The 23,454-nt window shown below is 37.2% G+C and overlaps 1 non-coding gene across 1 annotated transcript; it reads left to right on the plus strand.

Moving 5' to 3' along the window:
* The first annotated feature begins 22,565 nt into the window (after positions 1-22,565).
* TRNAR-CCU lies at positions 22,566-22,638 on the plus strand. The gene has a single exon. It is a non-coding gene; the product is annotated as a tRNA-Arg (tRNA).
* The last annotated feature ends 816 nt before the right edge of the window (positions 22,639-23,454 follow it).

Raw genomic sequence — 23,454 nt, forward strand, 5'->3', positions numbered from 1 at the left:
CCAAGATGACCAAAACAGACTTATGGAGATAAACTTACGGTTCCCCTATTTGACTTCAGCTAATTCTTGAGAAATATGGAATATGTCCACTGGTCACTTTTCCACCTCAGACCATTTACAATTGAAAGGAAAGCTGATAAACATCCAGGGTTTTTTAATCCCCTCTTCAAAGGAGAACTAATTTATCAAGTTGCCCTGTGGCCAATTCCTGTGAAGAGGTCTTAACCAAAAATGTTGATCAATATTTTGAAAACTATCAACATATGACTTAGGTTTTTAATGCCACGTTCTGAATAACATTAACGACACAAAGGATGCTAGGATAGCAAACGGCTGGTATGGTCCCATATAGTCTCAGAAGAAGCTGCAGTCCTTTGATTCAAAAGACAAAGAAACCTACATGGTGCTTTTCAATAAACAGTTTCATCCTATTAGGCATTGTGAACCTCCAGGCTTATACAGGGAAACTCTATACTTAGTTAGAGTTGGCCTGTTTAAAAAAATTATGGTAACACATTGGGGAATATCTTCTTGAGCTATCTTGTTTCTTCTAATCATTGGCCCCCCTTCACTGGAGAATTTCCCATTATTCAGCAACATATGGATGAAACATTTTCTCAGTAATCATGTCTGAACAAAGTAATCATTCTCTCATTAACCAATTATTCTTCAAAATCAAATGGAACAGGCATATTTGCTAAGACAATTTACTTTCATAAACCCTATGGAATTAGATCTCACATATCTCATGTTCAAATGGTTTAATTCAAAGATCACAGTGTAGATAACAGAAGTAGTTAAAACTAGGTTTTTAGAAGAGGGAAAAAACAGGAGAATGAGAAGGTCTGTTTATGTGCAGAAATTCTTAATCTACCCAGCCCCAGGAGACTTCTTTCTCTTTTTTTCTCTCCTGTTGCATCAAAAGTTTGTGATTAGTTTTCAGCTCTTTTACGTTTTAGACTATGTTGGATAAACAGCCTGACCAAAAAAATGAAGGATGGGTGCTATCTATGTATAGGTGAGCTTTCCAGAAGGGTCCAACACAGTGGTTGGGAAAGGTAAATTATCTTAGAATTTCAGTGACCGCTTTAGTTCTGAGTGAGAGCTAGAAGCATTGGGAAAATGCGAAAGCATTTGCAGGGTGTCATTGGTGTGGGGCAGGGAAAGAGGGAGCCCAATACTTTTTTTGTTTTTTTCACTCTATGGTATTTTGCTGGTGTCTCCCTCCACGGTATCTAAATAAATGTTTTATTCCATTTTGTACTCTGATGTGAATCACGCTGATACAAGAGGCTTCCCCTGACTTCTGTTTTATTTCTCTTTGTGATTGACTTTATGGGAGTCTATTCTGGAGATTCTGCTTTGCAGTTTCTGACTGCACAAGTCAGAGTCCATACCAATAGAATTCTGGGTTTCCTGCCATAATTCAAGGAATGCCAAACATTTTCAGATGAAGGCCTAACACAGTAGAAATCATTAAAGCAAAGCCTGAAAATGAAATTTTTTAAGTTCCTGTTTTTGCTCCAGTTAATCAAAATAATATTTGACTCGCTACCAAACAAGACAATAAAAGCTTATAAGTTCTTGCCCTTTCTCTGCAGTTAACCGGTTATAGAAAAGTAAGCTAAAATTTTAACCTTCTTTCTGTACCTCAGTCTTCTTTCCTATAAAATGGGTTCTTCTGCTGCATAATTCTATGACTCTTTGTGTTTGTATTAATGCAATTTTGCACATTTTCTAAAACAGCAATTAAAGACGGATCTGCCAACATCAAAAGTAACAGTAATGAAGTGCACAATCCTTTCCATTTAAACTTTACCTACTCACAAGTGGGAACGACATACACAAACCTCACAATAATGTCACTGTACAATACTTTACATAATTATTTAAGTGATCTCATACCCCTAGGCTGGTTTATCCATTATCAACAGGGTGATGTTTTATTTTCAATAACTCTTAAAAAAAAGTTTCTTGTCCACGCTGTTAAACATCACAACATAATCTCACATTTAAGTCATTAGTGGCTGTCACCACAGTTCTCTGCACTGGGTAGATTTGGGAAGACAGCTGTCAGTGCAGCAGGATACAGTTTTTATAATAGTTTTATGATTCACCCTTTGAGATGAAGATTTGGACACCTGATCCCAGCCTGTGATTTTCTCCCTGTAATTTTCAGAATGGGTAAAACCAAATAACAGCCTCCAGGACTTGTAGGTCTAATGCCAAGTGTTTCAGAAATGATATCGGTGGGAACTTAAAACCATATATTTTTTTGTATATGCTGATCCCTTTCATTTGTTAGTGCTGGTGGATGATGGGAGAGGGGTGAAGCTGGCTTTCCTTCAAAGTCATAGCAAAGCCTTTGTTTTCTGTTCATTTTACTTTCACATTACTATGGAGGTGTGTACCAATGTTGTGTCGGTTCGTGTCAGCAATTTTCATGACAAATATGTGGTCTGTAACAAATTCTATTCAACGGTATACTGAGCATGCTCTCTTTAAAGTCGAGAATACCTTTAAAAATATTTTGCTTATCCATAATGACCATTTAAATGCAAGTTACAAGGGATATAAGCGAGGTTGAATTTTTTTAATGTGGTTTAATATTGACAATGTTCAAGCCAACTTCCTGCATTGAATACAGCAAAGAGGAAGAGTTAGTTCCTCCCTTGACCTCCAGTGTTTACCCAAGCTTTGGTTTTGATCAAACAGAATAACTTGGGGTTCTGAGAAATTTGTCCTCAATCCAGGTTCAAAGTAACTCTTCTCTCCACACCTGGCACCTTTATTTGACACACATTCTTCTCTAAGTTCCCTAAAAACATCAGACTAGAGACTGAATCATCCTGGATGGTTGGGATTGATGAGAGAAGCTGAAAATGCAGGTGTCATCATTCCTCTCCTGGCAGGAGGATTAAAAAAAATGGAACATTTGTTATTTTTCAGGGCCTTGAGATTATAAACCTCATACAGTCAGGGTCGTACAAAAAAAACCCCTGGCACCTGCTTTGTAAAACAGGAGCGGTTTTTCCTGAATGATTGGAACCATAGCCGTCATGAGCTGTGTCAAGGAGTTAAGGGCAACGAATGGATTCAACGAAGAGCAACTACCAAAATCTCCATAGACTCATTTGCAGGGAAATGAACTTTAGCTGATGGGAGAAGTATACTAATATTCTCTGAGCAAAAGAAAAAAAAAGAAAAGAATTAAACTACGCTCATGTGTTTCTTGGAGGCTACCCAGGCATCTCGAAGGCAAAAAACTTCCACCTCCTTCCACTCAGCGGGAGACATTCTGGGATGAGATCCTCTGGCTACGTATGCAGTGATGTTTGAAATGGTCCTGATGAAAGAAAGATTTGTGCGGGAGACAGCAGGAATGGCGAGCAGTGGAAACTACTCCCTGGAGTTCAGGAAAGGAGTATTTGTAAGAAGCTTAAGAAGAAATAGAAACTTAATAATATGGTATTGAGGAAAAAGAGAGCAAAATTAGCTATTTTAGTAGTAGTGATAATAGCTGGTACAATGGCCTGTGTATCAGATTATGCAAATTAAAGGAAGGGGACTTTCAATATCAGAGCCTTACGCCGAGTACAGCACTTCTGCAGTCTAGTGCTTTTCAGAGGCAAAAGGATAAGAACCACTGCTGAGAGCTAAAATGATCCCCGAATTGGATGGATCCTTTATTGAAAGTAATGTTAAAATAGAGGATATTGACGGACAATTGATAACATTATTTAGGAAAATAAACTTGGAGATAGTGGAATGTGAAATTGATATCTCCTTGAAAAAAATCCTAAGGCATTTGTGAACCTTAGAAATAAAACAATTATTCATCTGTCATGTGCATTTATAAAGCACAGGAGGATGTTGAATTGTAGGGCTCTATCCTCCGTACAATTCATAACAAATTTCAGCTAGAGTGTTCGCAGTTTAGAAGGTTTCCATACTCTACTCACTATGAAAGCAGTGGGATGTGGCAGAAACAATCTGGGCTTTGGAGTCGAGGTACCCAGGTTCCATTTCCCCCAGCCCTGGCTGTTGACCTTGGGCATGCTGCTTAATTAACCCGACTTCACTCATATCTTCTTCAGAAAGTAGAGGTAAGAATACGTGTGTCCCAAAGTTGCCTCGAGGATTAAATTCCATAACGTTACAGCTGCTTTAAGGTGCTGTCTCTGCTCCTCTGCTGGGAGCAGATGTGGAAAGAATCGACCTTCCTCCAATCGATATTTTCAACCTTGCTCCTGGATCTCTGCTCCCAGTCTCCTCGTGAAATCTTGGGTGAATTTCTTAACTTTTAGATTACTTTGTGTATTAAAATACTGATACAGTACTTCAGTCTGAAATTGATTTAACTCTGTTCCTCAATCCAAATGCCAAGATCAAGCTGACCTGAAACATTGACTGCTTAGAGCATGTATGATTTCTCTCTGGGAGGTCTCTCCTCTCCCCACTCTCTCCAAGGAGTAGTCATTCCAATGTGTTGGGAAGGGACGGGAAGAGAGGAAAAACAAAACAAAACAAAACAGTGTCTGTAGCTAGCTGACTTTTTTTGGTGGTGTTCATCCTGTTAGTTAATGCTGCTTCTCCAACTGCCCCTGATAGACTCTTGATACGCTCTGTGCCAGGCATCTAAGGAGGGTCCATGTGTGGGTTCTCCGGGGGCGGGGGGGCTCCTGTGTTGGACAGTGCCTCATGTGTGCAGCCCTGTGCAGTGTCTCCCAGGCCTCCTCTGGCCCTAAGACCTGAAACCTCTTGGATGGAGTACTAGAAAGAGGGCTGGAACCTATCTACCATCTAAGATGGGTAAACCCCCTGAACCACAGGGTCCAAAAAAATGCCCGTCCTCGTCAACTTGTGGGAATGCAGCCTTCCCCAGCACCATGGCTCTCCAGTTCTCCTCTCCCCTGTCCAGATAGGCATAGGGTTATATTAACACACTCACTGAACTTCCTGCTGGACCTCCAAAAGGACAAGAACTCAGTCTTCTTTTTTTGTCAAGCATCTCAATTCCTAATGAATAAATCTCTTGGGACTTGCCTTCACCTAGTTTGGGGGAGGGAGGGGAATTTCCTTCCACCAAGAAACTATGCTCCCGCAGGCCCATGACTCTACTGGGTCAGCAAAGGCTGCAGCTGGGCATCCAAGGGGATGGCTGGGTGGCAGGATCTACCCAGTTCTTTCACCTCCTAGTAAGTCCCCCCAGATAATTTTGGGTGTGAATAACTTGTTTTCCTAGAGTTTCCATCTCTCAGCTTATATTCCCTGTCTGTCCTTTCATGTTGTCTATTTTTTCCATTAGCACCCTTAGCATATTAATAATGGTTATTTTAAATTCCTGGTTTGATAATTCCAAAATCTCTGCCATATCTAAGTCTGGTTCTTATACATGTTAGTGTCTTCAGATGGTGTATTTTTTTTGCCTTTTATCATGTCTCATTACAGTTTTATTTTTATGTTTTTAAAAACTAAACAGAATGTATTGGCTATAAATAACTGGAGTCAATAGGCTTTTTGTTGAAGTCTTACATTTACCTGGCTCGGCTTTAGGTAGTTGTAGGTTTTGCTAGGTCTAGGTTTTGCTGTAGTTGTCATGTTAGAGGCTAAAATTTTCTCTGGTGTTATGATTTTTGTCTTCTCTATTGTCTTTGTGTTTCCCTAGAAATCCCTTCTTAAATAACATCTGAGCCTTGGTTTCCCTTGGCTTTTGTTAAGAAGAGAATGCTCTGGCACCCCTCTCCATGCCAGAAAAGGAACTTTTTCTGATCTTCACAGTGACAACGTGAGTGGGCTCCTACAGGTAAAACTCACAAAGTTTGGGGGGCTTCCTAAGGCTAAGACCCAAGACGCTTTATCCCTCAAGCTAGTCCATGCTCAATTTCCAGCAAGTAGTCAATTATGCAGTTACTGGCTCCAGCACGGTTACTGCTCCCAGTGAGCTGTGATTCTTTATATTTGCCTGTCTATACAACTTTTGGGGTGGTGATTTGTTCTGTGACCTCAGTGCCCTGGTGGCTCTAAGAGAAGTTGATTTTCAGTTTGCTCAACTTTTTTCTTGTTAGAATGGCAGTGATGGTTTCTAAGATCCGTAATTGTTGGGCCAAAAAGCACAAGTCAATAGCTTGCTCTTAGCTGTGTGACTTAGTGCCAATATATTTATATAAAATACCTGGTATCTGTCCTGGTACACAATAAGGAAGCTGTTTTGGAAAAAGGTAGCTTCTTTTTATAAATCATTTCATCTTGAAGTTGAAAATGTAGGAGAAATCATGGAAACATTACTCTGAATGCAAAGAATTGTAAGAAATACAAATGTACTAGGAATCAATATAGGCAGACAAAACCATGTTGTTTTTTTTTTAACTGCTTCTATTACCGTTCTGAAGATTTATGACTTCTGAGTTTTCTTGGATAATAACTAAATATTTATCTTCCTGGAACAAAAGTGAAAGGTTGACAGGAATGGACCAAAATACTGAGAGGTCACTGAGATAGTGAATTTAATGGTAACCCTTTTTGAATAGCAGAACATCTGAAGAGCCCTCACCTATCACTCTGCTCTGGTCCATAGTCAAGAGTATCTGTCAAAGTCAAGGTGGGGCCTTAAAGAGAAGAAGTGGAGAGGCTCAGATTCACTATTTATACTGTTAAAAAGGAAAAGAAAACTCTATATCTATCTATCTATCTATATCTGTCTATCTATCTATCTATCTATCTATCTATCTATCTATCTATCTATCTATCTATCTATCATCTATCCATCTAGCTATTATCACCTATCTATCTACTTTTTGTTATTATTATGCATCATCTAAATTCCAACCATGATGTATCTAATTTGTGTTCTCCTGCATGAAAACTGCTGGTGTTGTGAAAGGGAAGTTTATTCAAAAATGTGACATTGCTGGCCACCACACAGGGTGACTCATTTTTTTTTTTTTTTACTTTATTTATTTATGTTTTGAATATTTAAATTTTATTTATTTTTTTTATACATCAGGGTCCTATTAGTTATCTATTTTATACGTATTAGTGTATACATGTCAATCTCAATCTCCCAATTCATCCCACCACCACCTCCCCCCGCCAGGTGACTCACTGTTTGACCATCTAGAAAGTTTTATAGACTGTGCCTTGGAACTGATTTGTAGGCGTTAGGGTGGATGGATAGATCCATCGGCTCTTGTTTTCTACGTGTCAGGAGGTGCCATGGGAGCATCTGCCTCCCCGACTTCTGCGGTCTGCAGGCCTGAGCACCCAGGGGGTACCTGTCTGATGTCCTCTGGAGGCGGGGCAGGGGCAGGACGGTTTGTGTATGATGCTCACTCAAGCTACATTTGTGTGGAGCTGGTCCTAGCAACGTTCCAGGTGTAAGCGAGACTGAGAAGTCTTGACAGTCGAATACAAGATAGTGCGAGGCTTGTGGTAACACGCAACTGTTGTTTATAGGAATCAGTCCCATTTTCTGGTGGCCCAGCAGAGATGAAAGCAATCTTGAAGATGAAATGGAGCCAGAAGACGCTAGCCATTTTCCTTCTATTTTTCTATAAATATTGAGATTTAAAAAGAAATAATAAGGCTACATTCATCAGTGTCTCAAACACCTGCCCGGACCGTCTTACAATCAGTTATTTTTGAGATAAAATGTGTTACCAAAATAAGCCATCCAGAGCCTTTCAGTGAGAAAAGAAGACATTATTAAAGTTTACTTATTTAAATTACTCAAATTTCAAAGTATGTTGAGGTCAAGAGGAAGGGCTTTCTTAGTTAGTTGAATTCAGGTAAGCTTTTATTTCCAAATAGAAATTCTCTTTCTGTGTGCGTGTGTGTAGGTGTGTGTATATACATATGTATAGGTATACGTATATGTATATGTATTGAACAAATATATACAGAGATACAGCAGATGTAAATGTATGCATGTATATATACACACAAATGTATATATTTACAGAGAAGTGTATGGGTGTATAATAGAGAGAGGTGTGCATGTGTATGTATGTGTATATACCTACAGAGAGAGATTTTTTCCTCAAAAAGGGGCCTCTAAACTCAAATATAAAAGGCACAAATGGAATGTAAACTTAAGGCATACTTTAAAGGGTAAGGTATAGAGATTTTAGTTTTCTCTTTAGACATAGATCTCTCCTGCGAGGTTTTCTTTGATACCTAAGATTTAGTATTTACTGATGTCCTTTAAGTAAAAAAAAACAAACTGAGAAATGTCTTGACTTTCACATTTCCCAATTCCTTGATCACTCTTTCAAACACATCTTACTTCATCAAGGACCGCCTGAATCTCCCTCATGCCCCACCTACTCCCTTATCCTTTTTGTGCAAACTAAATGGAAGAATGCCTTTAATTCTTACGATTCCACCTTTGCGTCAATAAATTACCCGTCCGTCTCTTTGATCTTTCTACTGTCTCCAATGCTGACCCCTTGTCCCTTAGCACTTTGAGAAATGTTCTGATATTTATCTAAACTTTTCTGTAATCTTCCTTTCATTTTACACCTTTGCTTTTCTGGTATATTTTTTACGCTTGAATTCATTCCATAATCTTCCCAGTTGCTTCCTATTTCACATACTCTTCTCTCTTACCCTGATTACTTTCTGCACCTCCTTATTTATCCATGTTGACCTTTATCCACTCAGAGTGTATTTATTGGTATGTGACATTCCTAACCCTTGGGTATACATTAATTTGTCATGGAATATTTTCCATTTCCCCTTTCTGGCCGTTGTAGAATTCCATCACTTTATCCCACTGGATTACTCCCTCCTCTTACCACACTTTTGCAAGGAATGTACCCTCTTGAAATGCAGCATTTTTTTATTATTCAGTTTTGGATCCAAACCAGGATCACTGATATGGTAGGAATCACTATAAGTGACTCGAGTAAGTGTGAAGGAAGAGTATCATGTTAGGAATACTCTAGCCTGGTTCAAATCGGTGTTCAGTCACTCTACAGTGGACCCACAAGCAACTTATCTCACCTCTCTGAATCAATGTGCTCATATCTGGAGATAATTATCTGTACTGCAAAGTTCCTGTGAAGCTCAGAGATCGTATATGAGGCCAGCTGCCATTTGGAAGTTGGCTAATGAGTGGTAAGTATAATATTGATAATATTTAATAACTACAATTAATTGTGATAGAAATTATTCATGATTCTTCAGGTATTTCATACATCCTTCAAATAAATTATCTTGTATAATCTAACAAAAATCCTGTGAGATGAACAACAAAACACTATAATTCTGATTTTTTTTATTATTTAAAGGCAACTTGCATCTAGATGTGATCTTCAAATTTAACTTTTTAGAGTTTTAAATAAATCTTGGAGTACAAAGTGAATGAACAGTATAAAATTGGAATTTTTAGGGACTACTTTTCTGAGCCTTGAAATGCTCAACATTAATGTTTAATAATTTTGAGTACATACTTGTATGAAGGAATCTTTTGGGCACCATGTGTGACACAGGATATTTTCACATGACATATAGCATGAATACAAACATGCAAGCGGAATATGGCTTTCCTTAGGCTGTATTCATGATCTCGTTCTCAGGATTGGGACTCACTTGCCCCAGACGCGTGGTTCTCAAACTTTAACATTCATTAGAATTACCTGGAGGGCTTATTAAACCACAAACTACTAGGTCCCACTCTGAGGGTTTCTGATTCAGCAAATCTAAACTACAGCTGAGAATTTGAATCCTAATGAGTTCCCAGGTGATCTGATATTGCTGTACATTCAGGTAACTAGCACCACAATCAAGATACAGAACTGTTCCATCACCACCAAGATCTTTTTGGGGTTACCCCTTTATAGTTACACCCCCTTTCTATCTCCCCACCATCCCAAACCAAAGACAAACTCTAATCTGTTTTTCAGCTCTGTAGTTCTGCCATTTTGAGAATGTTATAGAAATGGAATTATATAATATGTGACATTTAGGGATTGGATTTTTTGTTTTTTTACTTAAGCATAATGCCTTAAAGTTCATCTGAGTTGTTGGGTGTATCAGTAGTTCATTCCTTTTTATTGTTGAGTGGTATACTGTAGTGTGGATGTATCAGTTACTTTATTCACCTACTGAGGGATATTTTTGTTTTGACCAGTTTGGGGCTATTACAAACAAAGCTGCTATAAACAATCATATACAGAATTTTGTGTAGATAAGTTTTCATTTCTCTGGGAAAAATGTCCAGGAGTGCAATGCTGGGTTGTATGGTAAGTGTATGTTTGTTGTTTTAAGCAACTGACAAACTATTGTCCTGAGTGGTCACCTGCAATTCCCATCAGCAGTACATGAGAGATCCGATTTTCAGACTCCTGCTCAGCATTTGGTTGGCACTCTATTTATTTCAGCCATTTTGGTAGGTTTGTAATGATATCTCCTTGTGGTCTTAATTTGCATTTCCCTGATAGCAAGTGATTTTAATATCTTTCATGTGCTTATTTGTCATCCCTATATCTTCTTAGCAGTGTCTCTTCATGTCTTTTGCCCATTTTCTTATTGGATGGTTTATTTCTTTATCATTGAGTTTTGAGAGTGTTTTTTTTTTTTACATATTCTTGATATGAGCTCTTCATCAGATATGAGGTTGGCAAATATTATTTCACAGATTGTAGCTTTTCCTTTATTTTTCCTTTATTTTTCTTAACAGGGTCTTTCACAAAGCAGCAGTTATTAATTTTGATGAAGTACAGCTTATCAATAATTCTTTTTTGATTTTGCTTCTGGTATCTTGCCTAAGAATTCTTCATGGAAACAAAAGACCTAAAAATTTCTCCTGTTTTTTAATAAATGTTTTATAGATTTTATTTATCTGATTTTTATATTTTACATTTGAATCTATGACCTATTGTGAGTTAGTTTTGTATGAGGTATGAGGTTCAGTCAAAAAAGATTTTTTGCCTTATGAATATACAATTGCTCTAGCACTATTTGTTGAAAGGACTATTCTTTCTCCATTAAACTGCGTTTGCATCTTTGTCCAAAAAGGTTGGCCATACTGTTTTGGGCTAATGTTAGATTTTCTATTGTGTCCATTCATCTATGTGTAGACTGCCAGTATGATACAGTCTTGATTACTACAGCCATATAATGTCTTTATGACAAGTAGAATGCTTTCTCCTATTTTATCTTTATTTTTCAGAATTGCTTTATTCTAATTCCTCTGCATTTCCATGAAAGTTTAGAATAATCTTTACTATATCTACAAAAAGTCTTGCTGGGATTCTGATGAGAATTGCATTAAGCCTTTTTTGGGAGGTCTGGGGAGGGGGAAATTGACAACCTTACTATGTTGGGTCTTCCAATCCTTGAACATATTATGTCTCTCCATTTATTTTCTCCTTTTTTATTTCTTTCCTCAGTGTTGTGTACTTTTCAGCACTCAACTCCTATATGTTACATTTACACCATGTATTTCTTTCTTTTTTTGATGACTGTAAAAATTTTCTATGGAAATAATCATGTCATTTGCAAATAGGAACAGTTTTATTTGTTTCTTTGTGTTCTATAGGCTATTTTTCTCTTGCCTTATTGTGTTGTCTAGAACTTGCAGCACTTTGTTGAATAAAATGGTGAGAGTTCACATCCTTACCTTGTTCCTGGTCTTAAGGGAAAAGCATTCACTCTTTCAGCATTAGCTATAGATTTTTGTAGATTTTTTTCCCAAGTGAACAAATTTCCATCTATTCCTAGATTTCTGAGGGTTTTTATCATAACAAGTATTGAGTGTTGTCAAATGCGCTTTCCACATTAAATGATTTTTCATGATTTGATTTTCCTTCATTAGTCTGTTATTATGGTGAATTACATTGATTGATTTTTGAAGGTTGTACCCAGCCTCACATCCATAGAGCAAATCTCATTTGATCATCATGTATATTATATGTATATATAATATATATATTGCTGAATTCTATATGCTAACATTTTAGCAATTTCTGTCTCTATATTTATGAGAAGTCTGTAGTTTTTGTTTTTGGTATTTGATTTTGATATCAGAGAAATACTAGCTTCACATAAGGAGTTGGGAAGTGTTTCCTGGAAGAGATTGTGTAAAATTGATGCTGGTTCTTCTTTGTTTGATAGAATTCTCCATTGAAACCATCTGAATCTGGAGATTTTTAAAATTATGAATTACACTTCCCAAATAGTTATACAGCTATTCAAATTATGTATTTTATATTGGGTGAGTTTGTGTCATTTATGTTTTTTGAAAAATTGATCCATTTCTCCTAAGTTGTCAAATTTATGTGTGTACAATTGTTGGTGGTATTCCATATCATCCTTTGCATTTCTGCAGGGTCTGTAGTGATAGCCTCTGTTTCATTCCTATTATTATTGATATGTGTCTTCTTTATTTTTTTCTTTGTCAGTCTAGCTAGAGTTTTGTCAGTTTTATTGATTTGTTTTAAAACATGAGCTTTTTGTTTCAGTAGCTTTTCTGTATTTTCCTGTTTTCAATTTCATTGATTTCTGCTATTATGTTTACTATTTCCTTTCTTCTGTTAGCTTTACATTTATTTTGCTTTTATTCTTTTAGTTTCTTGAGGTAGGTAATTAGATTTTGATGTAAGACTTTTCCTCTTTCCTAATGTCAGAAGTCAGTGCTCTAAATTTCTTTCTTAGCACTGCTTTAACAGTATCTCACAAATTTTAATATGCTGTATTTTTATTTTCTTTCTGTTAAATGTACTTTACATTTTTTCTGTAAGACTTTTTCTTTGACCCATGGATATTTGGTAGTATGTCATTTACTTTCCAAGTGTTTGGTGATTTACCTGTTATCTTTCTGTTATTGATTTCTAGTGTGACCCCATTATAGCCAAAGACCATGCTTTGTATGATTTCAATCATTTTAAATTTGTTGAGGTACTTTGTATCAACTATATCCTGTGATGAATGGTGATTTTGTGTTCTTCTATATCTTTGCTGATTATCTGACTTGTTGATCTAACAATTGTTGATAGAGGCCTGTTGAAATCTCCAACTATAATTGTGGGTTAGTCATATTCTCCTTTCTGTTCTAACAGTTTTTGCTTCAAATATTTTGCAACTTTTTGCTTTATTTGTACACATTTAAGATTGCTATTTTCCCACTGGATTAACCTTCATAGCATTATTTATCATCATAATTATTTACTCTCTCCCATTTAACTTCAAAAAGTTTAAATATGATGCGTTGAGCATGAATTTCTTTGGGTTTAACTTCTTTGGGGTTTGCTCAGCTTTTTGAATCTGTAGGTTTATGTCTTTTGCCAAATTTGGGAGATTTTCAGTCATTTTTCATAACTTATTTAGCCCTACCTTCTCTCCTCCTCTTTTTTGTACTCCAATGACATGAATGTTAAATCTTTTGTGATAATCACACAGGTTCCTGAGTCCTCTGTTCTCTCCATTCTGCTCTTGAGTCTGTGCATTGAGGGTTTTTGTTTTGTTTTGTTTTGTTTTTCTTTTGAACATCTTCATTTGGTTCTTCTTTATATCTTTTTTTTATTTGCTTAGATTTTCTACTTAATTTCTGAGGTATCTATTTTTTTAATTTGTTTTAAGTATGTTTGTAATTGCTTATTTGTTTACTATGGCTTCTTTATATCCTTGAAAGATAATTCTGTGTCACCTTGATGTTGGCATTTGCTTACTGTCTTTTCTTGTTAAAGTTGAGATCTTCCTGGTTTTTAGAATGATGACTGATATTTTATGAAAAAGTAGACATTTTTGGTATTATGTTACAAGATTGAGAATCTTATTTAAATCTTGTGTTTCTGCAATCCTGCTATGACATTGCTCCATGGGGGTGGTGGAGACTGGGGAAGTCTGCCAGCTTTTCACTGACAGGTGGGGTTGGAGGTCCACATTCTACAGTTAATCTTCACTGATTTGTGATGGGCGGCTTCTCATTTCTGTTGGCAGAGTGGGGAGTTCAGTCTCCTCATTTTACCTCCACGGACACCGAAGTGAGGGCTTGATGGTAACTCATTACCACTTTGCTGTTGGAAATCCCAACTCTCTACTAGGCTTTCTGGACACTGCCCCAGTGAAGTGTGGATGGAATCCAGACTCCCTGTGTGGTTTCCACTGACATTTCCACTGGAAGGGCACTGTTGTAGGATTTGTTACTACCTGGCAAGAATGAAGTCTCAGCTCTCTACTCAGTCTTCTCAGACACCACCCAGGCAGTGTGGTTGGATCACTCATTACAATCTCTCAAGGTTGAAGTTTAGATGCCCCAGTAGGCATCTAGGTTTGTTTTTTTAAAATATATTTAGCAATGTAGAAGAGTTATTGTCTAAAAGTTATTTGTTTTGCTAGGCTTTTCTTTTTTTGGTTATTTGGTTAGAGAGAGCAGGATTTTCTTGAGGTCCTTTTTGTCTGTACTGTTTGGCATTTACTAGCTAGCTAGTTTCTCCAGCATGTAATTGGGGATATAGAAGGGATAAAGATGCAGCATATATATAGGTCTTGCTTTTGTATCCATTCAGCCACTCTGTGTCTTTTAATTGAAGCATCTGGTCCATTTACATTTAAGGTAATTATTGATATATATGTTCTTATTGAGGTTTCTCAAAAAAACTAAAAATGACCCAGAAATTCCACTCCTGGGTATATATCTGAAAAAAACCAAAAACACTAATTCATAAAGATACATGCACCCCAATGTTCATAGCAGCATTATTCACAATTGCCAAGATATGGAAGCAAGCTAAGTGCCCATCAACAGATGAATGGATAAAGAAGATGTGGTACACACAATGGAATACTACTCAGCCATAAGAAAGCATGAAATTTTGCCGTTTGCAGCAATGTGGATGGACTTGGAAGGCATTATACTAAGTGAAATAAGTCAGACAGAGAAAGACAAATACTGTACTATCTCACTTATATGTGGAATCTAAAAAATATAAAAAACTAGTGAACATAACAAAAAAGAAACAGACTCAGAGCAAACTAGTGGTTACCAGTGGGGGAGGGAAGAGGGGAGGGGCAATGGGGTAGGGGATTAAGAGGTACAAACCATTATGTGTAAAATAAGCTACAAGTATATATTGTACAATGCAGGGAATATAGCCAATATTTTATCATAACTATAAATGGAGTATAAACTTTAAAAATTATGAATCACTATATTGTACACCTGTAACTTACATACTATTTTACCTAACTGTACTTCAATTTTAAAAAAAGGAAGAAAAATAAGAAATAAAGAAAACCCAGGGAACTCAGCACTGTGTCATTTGCAGACACCAGAGTCCCTAGCCAGTCTTCCTTCTTCTCTCCACATTTTGGAGTCTTTTTACGTTTGTTTTATATTTAACGTCCAGGGTTTATATTTGCACTTAGTGGGTGGGATACTCAATCTTTTTTATGCCAAGTAGTGCATATGTCCACATTCTTTTATGTTTCTTTTATTAGTTTATACTTCTTCATGCTTTCCTTTCTAACTTCTAACCTCTGGATGTATTGTCTCTTGTCAGGTTTTATTTTTGACCTTAGTCATTTGAGTCGTCTCAAAAGATGAGAAAGATATGATATCCATTTCCCTAGCTAATATTATTTCTTCCCTGTCCACCCATCTGTTTATTTAGTACAGGCTTCTGTATAGACTTGTTACATATGCCTCCTAAAGATGTGCATGAATAACAAGAACCAAATAGGAATAAACTGGGATGGAGAGGATGGTCATAGAGATTCACCCCAGCTAATGAGAGATGTCTCAAATCCTCTTTCTCTTCTCCATTTTGCCAAGGTCCCTATGCAGAATTCACACAGCTCCTGAAATTCAAGTCTGTTGCTTGAAGATAGTTCATTATAAGAACACAGTGGTAGCTTTTCCATCAATTGTAAACCACTCTAATGATTTTACACACATAGTTTTATGTTTTAATTTTCCATTTTTAAAAGACTTTTGCCCTATCAATGCATGAGTGGTCAAAATCTTTGATCTATTTCTCTCTCTCTCTGCCTCTCTTTCTCTTTCTCTGTGTGTCCATTTATAGCTTGATCTTAACTTGATTTACCATTTCTATTCTGTCTCTACAGATACATATATATATTGCCTGTTTTCACTGTAAGCCTAATCTTCACTGAAAATTTATAAATTTTGCTCTTCATGTCATAGTACATACCCTATAAAGGAGATCATTAATAAATGCTTTTTAATGACGACATTTGTGCTTGGAGAGAGCATAAAATGAAACTCTGGAAACAGTCATTTTCAGTGACAGGCACGCAATAACTTACTTGAATCTTCTTTTGGTCATTTCACCAACATAGAAAATAAGTATAGTAACAGTGATATTTAGAATTCACTGGAAGGGAACTGTGTACATTGGCAGTACTAACAGAATGGTAAATGTACTTGATAATTTTGGTGGCTTTCCTCCTAATTTATGAATATAATTTCTACAATAACATGGTATAGCCAGCAAAAGCAATCTATTCCAAGAGGAAGTAAAAATATATTAAAACAAGAGACAAAAAATAAAAGCACCTGGTATTTTAGTTTAATTTAGAAATATTTACTGTTTATTTGTCAGGTAAATATTCCCCATGTTCAGTATGATTGAGAATTGAAAAAGTTACTGGTTGTAGGGCTAAAACCTAGAGGAGCAAGTCAGAAAACAGGGTTTGTCATCCCTTCTATCAAAGCGTCATCATAAGGGTTTACCAGCTGTGGTCACTGAAGTGTGATGTACGTCTACTTTCAGCTTTGCATCAGCTAGTGGGAGGCAATGAGAAAGACAGATCCTGGATGGTGGATTGAGATGAGAAGACAGTGGCAGAGAGACATTCATCAAGCAAGAGGAAAGGACAAGCGATGTGGTTAAAGTTGGATGGATGTTGTAGTAAAGATACGCACATTTGCTCAGAGGGCTGCAAGGAAGTGGGTGGAGAATTTTGTGGGAATATCATTGTCAACAGCATTTGAGTAGATATAGAATTTATAGCAACAGATGTGTGCTTATGAAGGGTAAGTGGGGGTTAGATAATTTTTTTGTTAGGGTAATTAGTGGGTGAAGAACTGGCCACAATCCTCAACTTTCCATGAACTGAAATGAGTGGTAAGATCTTGCATCCTGTGGGATGACTCAGCCTGATCCGTCTCATTCATTCAACAGTAGTTTGCTGCCCCGATTCTATACCAAGAAGTCAATCAGAAGACCCCAGAGCACATGCCCACTGGATAATGGCAATGACTCATTCTGAACTAAGAAAGATACCTTCCCTTACCCTTCTTGTTGATATGTTTCACACCAGAATATTAGTTATATTTACAGAGAGACATTTGCAAAGTATTTATTAGAAGGCATAGACTCTTAAAATTCTCCAAGGTTTTCACTCTTTGAATTATCACTGATTTTGATGACATGCCATTTTAATTTTTGTTTTTGAACAACTCTTGTGTTTCCATACTACTGTGAAAACCTTTTTTATTTTCCTCCCAGAAAAGATGGTTTTGATACCACTAAATGTGTTATTTAGAAATTATTCAAAGAAAATAATTATTTAAGATCATCAGGGGCAGGGAGCATATCCCATAAACTCTTGTGCATGCACTCAATCAATATTAGGTCTGATTCTTAGTTTGAAATTTTAGTGAAAGAGATCTTTCTGTGTTATAAGAGCAGAAAGATATGAACTAAACAGAAGATAAAAGATTAGAAAGGAGAAGAGAATAGTATGTTAATTCTCATAAGAATATAAGAAAAAAGTTGAGGAACTAAGTGATAGCTGAATTGGAAATTATATTCTAGTTTTAATGAGTTGGTATCAAGAGCTATAAGGGGATAAAAACATCATGGATGAACTTCCCCAAACGAGAACACTTTTATCATATGTAGCAAGAAATATAATTACTGTCAAGAATTCATTGTGTAAGTCATCTTACTTCTATTTTATTTTTCTTTAGTGATATTTGGTGTTTTCAATGTATTACACTCTTCGAGGCATTTACTGTAGGAAACTAATATACAAACACCGTTTATTTTCTGAAACTAGTAAACTGTCTTCTAAATGCATATCTTATGAACAATTTTTATCTTTGAAAAAATGAATTAATGCTTCATGACACAAATAAAAATTGGAGAGATTTTTTTTTTATTTAAGAAGACTTTTTCCCTTTTCTTATAAACTGAACAGATTATTCATAATCCATTTTTTAAAATAGAAAAAAATATACAAGTCTCAGTAAAGTTGCAGAAAGCATAGTATGAGAGAAAGTGCCCAGTTTACCAATATAAACAATCAAGTAAGAAGACTCTTTCAGGGTGTTCTTTGTTTATTGACATGTTTGAAAGAACGTATTATCACTTAATCTTTTATAAATAACATTTTTAGAAACATTTCAAGTTAGACACTAGTTTCTAAAAGTGATAAAGGATTGAACATAAACTCAGATCATCAGCTTGCCAAAGGTTTAATGGAGCTTTGACCGTTAAGCCAACACATCCTTTGAAAGAATGATTTTAGACCAGCATCATCCAACAACAGAACTCTCTGAGCTCATGAACACTTTCAATAATTGCTCTAATACAGTAACCATTAGCCACATGTGGCTATTGAGCACTTGAAATATGTCTTGTGTAACTGGAGGAGCTAAATTTTTAATTTATAAGTTTAATTTTAGTTAAAATCTAAATGTAAACAGCCACAAGTGACAAGTGGCAATTATATTGGCCAACACAGAGTTAGATCAATGCCAAGTTTTAATCATATGGTTCAGGTTTTTTCAAACAAAATTTCTTTCGCAGAACTAAAGGAAATTCAAAAGAAGAATTAATGTTTCGTTAAAACCTCAAAATGAGTTTCTGGGGTATAGAAACCATTTAGTAAGTGTTACATTTTCCCCTTATTTCCTCTATGGTATTATATGATCACAATCTATACAGGTGATATGAAAGCAACATTTACATTTGGTACTGGTTTTTAGCATGTTGAAGACGTTTGAAATAGTGAAAAAGAAGGTCTTGTGAGCCATTTAAAATAGATTTTTTTTTTATGCTCTATGCACGACACATAAGGTATTAGAATTGTCTCTTTTTCTCCCCCAAAGTGAAGTGGGAATGTAATCACCTTGCTCCCATCTTGTACTGCAATTGTACTGAATTGAACCTTGTAAAATCACGATTTTAATGGTTTAAACACAGTCACAATTTAATTTAGCTCAATAGATTAATTAGGAAAAATATGTACTGGGCTGAAGGAAGGGTAAACCCCATTTCAGAGTGTAGTTAGCCCCCAAATTATTACACACTGTTATTTCCAGAAAGTATATTTTGGGGAAAATAAATCAAAATAAAAGTGTCTATACGAATATATGTATGTCATAACTTGCTTCCAGACTCCAACACAGGTGCTGAATTGCTATACTCTCTAACAAGAATATGACCTAGAAGAAAAAACACAGTCTCTGTTTCTGCCAGTTAATATATGGCTTAAATTTGCACACGGTTGGTATAAATTAAAACTGAAAATCTCCTTCTTTTAGTTGGGAAGAATTTAGGGTCCCGTTGTATTCCTTCCATATAGCTGACCACCTCCATAGCCCTTGGAAGAGGGGTAGCAGAACATTCTGTAGGGCAATCAGACTGCCTGCTTCTTACTATGGAAGGTTCTTAAGGACCCAAGCGTCTGGACTTCCAAAACGGATGATGCTTGTTTATGCCTAAAGTAATTTATAGACGGCAAAGACACGGGAGAGACAGCATGGCACCAGACTCCTGGTTTCAAGGAGGAATGGAATAATTGATTGTGAACAAGGAGTCTTAACATCGGTACCAGCTGGTTTCAGATTCCCTTTTCCCTCTCTTGCGGGGTGGAAAACCCAGGACTTGCCACCCAGGGAGGGTCGAAGAAAGAGAGAAACAGCAACACGACGGACCGGAAGCTATTTGCCTGGGAAATGTATTTGGGGCTGCTGCTAAGGACCCGGGAGGGTATTTCAGCGGAGGAAGGAATAGTAATAAAAAAGGTGATGGTGCCCCAGGGTATGAGGGGAGGTGGCAAAGGCAGGTCTGAAGCACTGTGGGACTCCTCAGGCAGGGCTGTGCCCATGAGCTACAGCCCACTGACTGCACGTGTCTGGGGGCTAAAATCTGGCCTCAGCCTTCACGTGACCAATGGAAATTGACATTTCCCATATCCCAAGGTTAGCGTAACAGTAATTAAAGCATCACATTGCACACGATTCTTCCCATTATAATTTAAGTGGATTTTATGCTATTTTAAAAACCATTCTAGTTCCCACTGTGAATAATGAATACAAATAAAGTTGAATGTCAGACCTGGAATACAAATCAAATAAGAAGACCTATAAGTGTCCCAAACATCTGCCCCCGCAATTCCCAAGTCTCAGGTGCTGCAGTGCCGGCCCAGCCTCCTCATAAATGGTTGCCCTGGTTTGCATTTGATGTCAGGCCACCTCTAAGGGCCACTTCTGCTCTATCTGAGAGTGATAAGGTACTTTCCGTTCTGAGACATCCCTCTATCTTCCACCGTATTTCGAGCAATTCATTCATCTTCCTAAGCAGCTATATTAGACAGTGCCAAGAGGATTTCTGAGGAGGTAGATAGACACACCTATTCTGAAATCACAAGGCCTTTCAGACACGATGTTTGTTTTCTGTCACTGAAAGAACGAGGATTTTGCTTGATTCTTTTTCTACACCTTGCGTCAACGTGCTTACAAGTGTCCCTGCTTCTCTGAATCCCTAGGAGGGGCTGCTTGCACTTACGCTCTCCTCCAGCTGTGGATGTGATATTGTCGTGTTCCGATTCTCGGCAACACAACAGAAGGTTTACATCAGCACCTCTTGTTCATCTCATTGTAGTTCATGAAATAGAAGGAGAAACTGGAGACAGAACTTCACACTGTCTAGCTGGAAGGATAGTGCAAAAAATGTTGTGATCTCCTAACTCCATTTATAAATGCAAGACTGGGGACAGATCTGGGTGTCTTCTGCCTTTCACCATGGATATGGAAAAACCTGTAGCCCTGCCATCACTCGCCGTAACGCAGAAAAGCCGGGTCGCAGGGAGTTGTTTTCAGGTTTTTATGATTACTAGGCTGAAGAACATTAATATTGTCATACAGATGGTCACCTATGCTGGAAGCTTATGAAAGAACTCTAAATTGTGGAAAGATTATTCTAAATTTAGGAAAGCATCAACTCCCTAATGCTAAAGGTGGAGCTGTGCTGCTAAACATATTAGTATGTCTTAATTCAAACACCTGTTCTGTCCGTACGATACATAAAAAAGCTCTTATTTATTGCTTGCCTCTCCAGTTCAGATTTAATCTCACTATAAATTCATCTCATGTTAATTTATGTGCAAACAAAGACACACACATTTTAAATATCCGAAATGCTGGAAATAAACTTATTTTTAATTTTGTGCTTGTTTTCCATTTGTCAACCAGCAAATGAAAGGACTGAATAAATCATGCACTAATTGCCAGCGGTGCTAAATTTAGTGTGAGATCTGGAATCCTTTTGATCAAAACCGCTGAATATGAAATCATCCTCAGCTCTCTAGGCAACTTTATCCGCCTTTCTATTCTCCATCTGTCAGTCACCTGGGAATTTGTGAACTATTCCATATGTCAGGCTTGTCAATCACAATGGGATGTGGGAACGATCTGCCTACTGCATAGGAATTCTTGTTAAAAAATTAATCGGCATTTAACTAGTAGTTCTGTATTTTGAATACCATATTGTTTGGTGTTTTGAAAATTCTTCTCCCTATATACAGTTAATGGAAATAAATTTTATTTAAATAATATAGCTCAAAAGTCTGTTCTTTTAAATAACATTTACAAGTTTGTGACTGTTACACATATATCCCATGTTATATATATATATAGTCAGTGGAATGTGCATGCACAATGTAACATTTAAAATAGAATGCCCCTTTTATGGAAACACTGACTCTGACAGCAAACCTATCTTAAGTAATGACATTCTAAATATATAAAACTTTAAAAGTGATAAACCCATGTTTTGATCTCTCCATTTTGAGATCCACAATTTCGTAAAGATAGTTCTGAGCAAAACATGTTTTACCAAAGGTGCTTTATTTTAAACTTAAACCAATCTAAAGTATTCAGATAACTCATTTAAATAGAGATGCAAGTAACAGTGTATTCATTACAACACCAGTGCATCTCTATAATATTAGAAAATAAAGGAAAATACAGAAACCCTGAAAAGCGTATATAGATGTTGGATGTTTAAATAGAAGCTTCATTTAATTTGAAATATTTATGTGTTACGTATTTTAACTCCATTGACTTCTGATAGAATTTGAGATGAAATAAAGCAGAACTAATGAAATATTAGAAAAAGATCAAAACAACATCAAGGTAAAAATAATCATGATGCTAGAAATCCAAATTAATGTACAGACCTTATGGCTGTGAGACTTTAGACAAGTTACTTAACTTTTTGGTGCTGTGGTTCCACGTCTGTGATACCTGAATGTGAATTGATACAAACCCATAAAGCTTGGGGGAAGATGAAATAAGATATGTAGGGACTTCCCTGGTGGTCCAGTGGGTAAGACTCTGCGCTCCTAATGCAGGGGGCCAGGGTTCAATCCCTGGTCAGGGAACTAGATCCTGCACGCCGCAACTAAGAGTCCGTATGCCACAACTAAGAGTCCGTATGCCACAACTAAGAGTCCGCATGCCACAACGAAGAGTCCGTATGCCACAACTAAGAGTCCGTGCCACAACTAAGAGTCCACACGCCACAACTAAGAGTCCACACGCCGCAACTAAGAGTCCGCATGCCGCAACTAAGAGTCCGCATGCCACAACTAAGAGTCCGCATGCCACAACTAAGAGTCCGCACGCCGCAACTAAGAGTCCACGTGCCACAACTAAGAGTCCACACGCCGCAACTAAGAGTCTGCATGCCACAACTGAGTCCGTATGCCACAACTAAGAGTCTGCATGCCACAACTAAGAGTCCGCGTGCCGCAACTAAGAGTCCACACGCCGCAACTAAGAGTCCGCACGCCGCAACTAAGAGTCTGCATGCCACAACTAAGAGTCCGCACGCCGCAACTAAGAGTCCGCATGCCACAACTGAGTCCGTATGCCACAACTAAGAGTCCGCATGCCACAACTAAGAGTCCACGTGCCGCAACTAAGAGTCCACACGCCGCGACTAAGAGTCCGCACGCCACAACTAAGACCCTGTGCAGCCAAAATAAATAAATAGATAAATAAATATTTAAAAATAGTTATTAATATTAGGAAAATGCCAGCGAGATAGAAAGGCACTGAAGAAATGTTACCCACTGTGTCATCAGGGTCAGCGTCCATTCCAGACAGTTTGCAAGAGGACTTTAACCAGGGAGCTAGCTTTAGAGGCGTTGGAGGGGCTGAGAACATTGAAGCCATTGGCCACAATGCCCACCTGG

The sequence above is a fragment of the Balaenoptera musculus genome, chromosome 13 (assembly GCF_009873245.2).
Source record: "Balaenoptera musculus isolate JJ_BM4_2016_0621 chromosome 13, mBalMus1.pri.v3, whole genome shotgun sequence".
Classification (NCBI taxonomy): Eukaryota; Metazoa; Chordata; class Mammalia; order Artiodactyla; family Balaenopteridae; genus Balaenoptera; species Balaenoptera musculus.